Here is a 7,286-nt window from a genome sequence, read left to right as displayed (position 1 = left end):
ATTCCGGAACTCCTCGTGACGTCCTGGATCTCATCCGGGACTCCGAACAACTTTCGGGTTACCGCATACTAATATCTCTATAACCCTAGCGTCACCGAACCTTAAGTGTGGTAGACCCTACGGGTTCGGGAGACATGCAGACATGACCGAGATGACTCTCCGGTCAATAACAACAGCGGGATCTGGATACCCATGTTGGCTCCCCACATGTTCCACGATGATCTCATCGGATGAACACGATGTCAAGGATTATCAATCCCGTATACAATTCCTTTGTCTAGCGTATGATACTTGCCCGAGATTCGATCGTCGGTATCCCGATACCTTGTTCAAATCTCGTTACCGGCAAGTCTCTTTACTCGTTCCGTAACACATCATCCCCGTGATCAACTCTTGTCACATTGTGCACATTATGATGATGTTCCTACCGAGTGGGCCCAGAGATACCTCTCCGTCACACGGAGTGACAAATCCCAGTCTCGATTCGTGCCAACCCAACAGACACTTTCGGAGATACCTGTAGTGTACCTTTATAGCCACCCAGTTACGTTGTGACGTTTGGCACACCCAAAGCACTCCTACGGTATCCGGAGTTGCACAATCTCAATGGTCTAAGGAAATGATACTTGACATTAGAAAAGCTTTAGCATACGAGAACTACATGATCTTGTGCTAGGCTTAGGATTGGGTCTTGTCCATCACATCATTCTCCTAATGATGTGATCCCGTTATCAATGACATCCAATGTCCATGGTCAGGAAACCGTAACCATCTATTGATCAACGAGCTAGTCAACTAGAGGCTTACTAGGGACATGGTGTTGTCTATGTATCCACACATGTATCTGAGTTTCCTATCAATACAATTATAGCATGGATAATAAACGATTATCATGAACAAGGAAATATAATAATAATCAATTTATTATTGCCTCTAGGGCATATTTCCAACAGCGATCCCCTATACTTGTGGGTTATCATTGATGTTGTTGCAATGGTGTAGCAGATGCGGTTGTTGGTTGTGGTAGACGTGCGAGTACTTCATCGAACTTGGCATCCAACTTGGTCTCAATTGTCTTCTCAATGTCATCAGTCCTCTCCAGTGCCTTTCGAAAGCTGGCCATCACGTCTTCCACCTGTTGACCCAACATTTGCTGAAATTTATCATGAAGCTCCTTCTTCGTCATGTTCTCCTAGACAATCTCGTCGGCTTGTGATCCTGCCATGGTTAGCAGCAATACGAACACACAAAAATATGATCCTATAGACTAATAGAAAGTGGTGGTGGAGGTGTATCACAAAACCGTCAAGCAAATCTCAAATCCTTATTAGTTCTTACCCAACAGCAAGAGGTGATCGGCAACCGTTGTAGTCAAAACTCCAAAGCTTGGATAGAGCAATTGCCAGGTGGTGTCAAACGCATGATGTAGATGAATGTGGAGTTTGGAAGGCTCATGATATGGTAGCAAAAATGTCAGCAATAATCAATTCGGAGATGCAAAGTTGAATACACGCTCAACGACGGTACTGTGCTAGTCCTAGGCTAGACCGTGCTAGAGACGTGAGCCTAGAACACTAACAAAATCAGGACGCAACACGTAAAAAAGGGAAAAACATACTCTGGAATTTATTTATTTTGGTGCTCTTTTTTTTGCGCTCCTTTTTTTTGCCGAAAATCACTATAATGGTGAGTGTCTCAAAACTCTTCCCAAGTCAAAATAGCAGGATAGGCACGAAATTTTTTTGACTTTTTTTTCTTCCGGAAATTAAGGCAGCGACGACCAAAAAGTGCGATAAAAAATCACTATGATGGCACATGTCTCAAAAGACTCAAAAAAGCCTAAAAATAGGATAGTGAAAAAATATTTTCGCCTGCTGAAATTTTGGCCTAAAAACTGCCCGGGGGTCTCCAGACTCTTTTTTTCTGCTTGCTGATTTTTTTTGAAACCTACTCAGGCAAGGAAACACGAATCGGAAAATAGATGGATCTCGAAAACAAAGACCTAATATGAAAAGAACTCGGATTGGTGGTGGATATATGGTGGTAGGATATGGCAACAGTGGTGGGATATGTTGGCGGTGGTGGTATATGGCTACGATGGTGGTATATGGCCGCGGTGGTAGGATATGGCACCGGTGGTGGTATATGGCCGCAGTGGTAGGATATGGCAGCGATGGTGGTATATGGCAGCAAAGATGGTGCGGCGGCGGCATGACAAACCGTGACATAACTCGAAACTCTAAAGGACTAGACGCTAAGACCAGCAACTAGATGTGAAGATGCAACCGCAAATTCAACAAAGCAAAACCCTAAAAAGATTATGCAAAGGCTAAGATTGGTTCGGATATGATGAACTAACCCTATTTGTTTTTGGCTTTTTCGTGGACTGTAGGTATGAAGAACATACTCGATCTAAACTAAGAAAAACTGGAAAATGTCACCGAGCAACCTTTAAATCTGATACCACTTGATAGAGGCAATGGTGTCCCGTCTTTTGATGAGATGGTGATTATCATTTTCGGAGGAGTAGACTTTGACGATCCGACTACGAATTCATGAGGACGTCTGATACTTCTCCAATGTATCTATAATTTTGATTGTTCTATGCTATTATATTATCTGTTTTGGTTGTTTTATATGCATTAATATGCTATTTTATATTATTTTTAGGACTAACTTATTAACCTAGAGCCAGTGGCAGTTTCTATTTTTTCCTTGTTTTTGAGTTTCGTAGAAAAGGAATACCAAACAGAGTCCAAACGGAATAAAACCTTCGCGATGATTTTTCTTGGACCAGAAGACACCTGTTGGACTTGGACTCCAAGTCAGTAGACCTTGGAGTAGCCTTGTGGCCTACTCCAACACCCCCTGACCTAATTCTTCATCCTATATATTCACATATATTCCCAAACCACTAGAGGCATCCACGAAAACACTTTTCCACCGCCGCATCTTTCTGTTCCCGTGAGATCCCATCTTGGGGCCTTTTCCGGCATCCTGCCGGAGGGGGATTCGATCATGGAGGGCTTCTGCATCAACTCTATTGCCCTTCCGATGAAGCGTGAGTAGTTTATCTCAAACCTATGGGTCCATAGCTAGTAGCTAGATGGCTTCTTCTCTCTGTTTGATTCTCAATACCATGTTCTCCTCGATGTTCTTGGGGATCTATCTGATGCAATCTTCTTTTGCGGTGCATTTGCCGACTTCTGAGGAATTGTGGATTTATGATCAACTTATCTATGAATATTATTTGAATCTTCTCTGAATTCTTTTATGCATGATTTGATATCTTTGTAATTCTCTTCGAACTATCGGTTTAGTTGGCCAACTAGATTGGTTTTTCTTGCAATGGGAGAAGTGCTTAGCTTTGGGTTCAATCTTCCAGTGTCCTTTCCCAGTGACAGTAGGGGCAACAAGGCACATATTGTATTGTTGCCATAGAGGATAAAAATATGGGGTTTACATCATATTGGTTGAGTTTATTCCTCTACATCATGTCATCTTACTTAATGCATTACTCTGTTCTTATGAACTTAATACTCTAGATGTAGGCAGGAGTCGGTCGACGTGTGGAGTAATAGTAGTAGATGCAGGAAGGAGTCGGTCTACTTGACACGGACGTGATGCCTATATTTCATAATCATTGCCTTAGATATCGTCATAACTTTGCACTTTTCTATCAATTACTCGACAGTAATTTGTTCACCCACCATATTATTTGCTATCTTGAGAGAAGCCTCTAGTGAAACCTATGGCCCTCGGGTCTATTTTCCATCATATTAGTTTCCGATCTACTATTTTGCAATCTTTTACTTTCCGATCTATAAACCAAAAAACCCAAAAATATTTACTTTATCATTTGTTTAGTTTCATCTATCTCTATCAGATCTCACTTTTGCATGTAACCGTGAAGGGATTGACAACCCCTTTATCGCGTTGGGTGCAAGTTGTTTGATTGTTTGTGCATGTATTGATGATTTGCGCGTTATCTCCTATTGGATTGATACCTTGGTTCTCTAACTGAGGGAAATACTTATCTCTACTTTGTTGCATCACCCTTTCCTCTTCAAGGGAAAAACCAATGCAAGCTCAAGAACTAGCAGGAAGAACTTCTGGCGCCGTTGCCGGGGAGATCTATGCCAAGTCAAGACATACCAAGTACCCATCATAAAACTCTCATCTCGTGCATTACATTATTCTCCATTTGCCTCTCATTTTCCTCTCCCCCACTTCTAAAACGATTTTTGAAAAGATTTACCCGTTTCTTCGCCCCTCTTCCGTTCGTCTTCTTTGTTGCTTTTTGTTTGCCTGCTTGTTAGATTGGTTTGTTGCTACCATGTCTGAATCTGGGGAGGTTATCGCTGAAAAGGATAGTAGTAATGTTGGGGGAAACTTTGATGCTTTTGCTAATTCTAATCCTCATGAAGAATCTACTATCTTGCACACTAAAAAACTTCGCATAGGTAGCGACAATATTATTGGAAAAGGGGTTATTCCGGATTTCCTTACTTGTGCCGGTGCACTACCCACGTTAGGTGGATCTATTATCCATAAAACTAGTAGCCTCACTGATGCTATATCTTTGCTTGTGGTTGAACTCGAAAGACAATTTGTTCATATGCATCCATCCATACAAAGAATCTTTCTAGAGTTTTCTAATATTGAGTATTCTTCTGTTAAGCGCGCTGCCACTATATTTCTAGCCCATGAGTTTAGATTTATTATGAAAGAAGCTAGTGAAATTTTCGCGCACTATAAAGTAGATGGTGGTCGTCCTCTCATAGAGGGGATTCTCTTTAATCAAGAGGAAATAATGCGTTTACGATCTCTAGATCATGCTGCTTATAATGAAAATTTGAGAGAGGGTCCCTACCGATGTTTTAGTTGATAAGATTTCTGAAGTTAATGATAATTTTCCTATACAAAACAACGGATTGGGTTTCTATCTTGGACACAAGCTCATGACTTTTTGCCAAAATAACGCTTACAATGATGAGTTGGTCATACAATATGAGGGGCCGGAGGCGGAACCAATTCCTCCCGAGCTTGATCATGGGGATCCTTATCCCATTAAATTTAGCCCTTTTGATTAATTTTGGTTACCACAAAGAAAACTTGCTGCTGAACGAAGGGGGTATGAGATGAGCTTTCGAGATTTTCCTTATCATTATTATGGTTATACCTAGATCTATCTATGTGTTTTATGCCTAGCTAAGGGCGTTAAACAATAGCGCTTGTTGGGAGGCAACCAATTTTATTTTTGTTCTTTGCTTTTTGGTTCTGTTTTTCAATAAATAATTCATCTAGCCTATGGTAATATGTTTTTTTATTTTAATTAGTGTTTGTGCCAAGTAAGACCTTTGTGATGGCTTACAGTGATAGTTGATTTGATCTTGCTGAAAAAAGAAACTTTTGCGCCCCGGAAAACAATTCTCGTTTTTAACAGAAGCGCGACAAAATGCTGATTCTTTTTGCAGAAGATTAGTAGACAAATTTCCCAGGTTGTCCTAAATTTTCAGAAATTTTGGAGTTACAGAAGTATTCGAGAGTTACAGATTACTACAGACTGTTCTGTTTTTGACAGATTCTGTTTTCTATGTGTTGTTTGGTTATTTTGATGAATCTATTGGTAGTATCGGTGGGTATGAACCATGGAGAAGTTGGAATACAATAGATATTACACCAATATAAATAAATAATGAGTTCACAACAGTACCAAAAGTGGTGATTTATTTTCTTATACTAACGGAGCTTATGAGATTTTCTGTTGTAAAGTTTTCAAGTTTTGGGTAAGGATTTGATGGACTATGGATTAAGGAGTGGTAAGAGCCTAAAATTTGGTATGCCCAAGGCACCCCAAGGTAATATTCAAGGACAACCAAGAGCCTAAGCTTGGGGATGCCCCAGAAAGCATCCCCTCTTTCATCTTTGTCTATCGGTAACTTTACTTGAGGCTATATTTTTATTCACCACATGATATGTGTTTTGCTAGGAGCGTCTTGTATGATATGAGTCTTTGCCTTTTTGTTTTCCACAATCATCCTTGCCGTACACACCTTTTGATAGGGACACGCATGAATCGTGATTTATTAGAATACTCTATATGCTTCACTTATATCTTTTGAGCTAGGAAATTTTGCTATAGTGCTTCACTTATATCTTTTTAGAGCATGGTGGTGGATTTATTTTTTTAGAAATTGCTGAACTCTCGTGCTTCACTTATATTATTTTTAGAGTCTCTAAAGAACATGGTAATTTTCTTTGGTTATGAATTTAGTCCTAATATGATAGACATCCAAGAGGGATATAATAAAAACTTTCATATAAAGTGCATTGAATACCATGAGAAGTTTGATTCCTTATGATTGTTTTGAGATATAAAGATGGTGATATTGAGTCATGCTAGTGAGTAATTGTGGATTGTAGAAATACATGTGTTAAAGTTTGTGATTCCCGTAGCATGCACGTATGGTGAACCGTTGTGTGATGAAGTCGGAGCATGATTTATTTATTGATTGTCTTCCTTACGAGTGGTAGTCGGGGACGAGCGATGGTCTTTTCCTACCAATCTATCCCCCTAGGAGCATGCGCGTAGTACTTTGTTTCGATAACTAATAGATTTTTGCAATAAGTATGTGAGTTCTTTACGACTAAAGTTGAGTCCGCGGATCATACATACTCTCACCCTTCCACCATTGCTAGCCTCTCTAGTGCCGCGCAACTTTCGTTGGTACCATGCACCCACCATATACCTTCCTCAAAACAGCCACCATACCTACCTATTATGGCATTTCCATAGCCATTCCGAGATATATTACCATGCAACTTTCCACCGTTCCGTTTATTATAACACGTTCCATCATTGTCATATTGCTTTGCATGATCATATAGTTGACATCGTATTTGTGGCAAAGCCACCTTTCATAATTCTTTCATACATGTCACTCTTGATTCATTGCACATCCCAGTACACCGCCGGAGGCATTCATATAGTCATATTTTGTTCTAAGTATCGAGTTGTAATTCTTGAGTTGTAAGTAAATAGAAGTGTGATGATCTTCATAATTAGAGCATTGTCCCATGTGAGGAAAGGATGATGGTAGCTATGATTCCCCCACAAGTCGGGATGAGTCTCTGGACTTCACAAAAAATAAAAGAGGCCAAAGAAGCTGAAAGATCAAGTGCTCCCTGGATGGTTTTGGTAATTAATGTCAACATATCTCTTGTTGTACTAATGTTTTATCTAGTATATTTCATATAAGTTCAAAAAATGGAGTGGCATGGAC

The sequence above is a fragment of the Triticum urartu genome, chromosome 3, assembly GCF_003073215.2.
Source record: "Triticum urartu cultivar G1812 chromosome 3, Tu2.1, whole genome shotgun sequence".
Classification (NCBI taxonomy): Eukaryota; Viridiplantae; Streptophyta; class Magnoliopsida; order Poales; family Poaceae; genus Triticum; species Triticum urartu.
The sequence above is the reverse complement of the archived record's forward strand: the minus strand, read 5'-3'. Positions refer to the sequence as shown.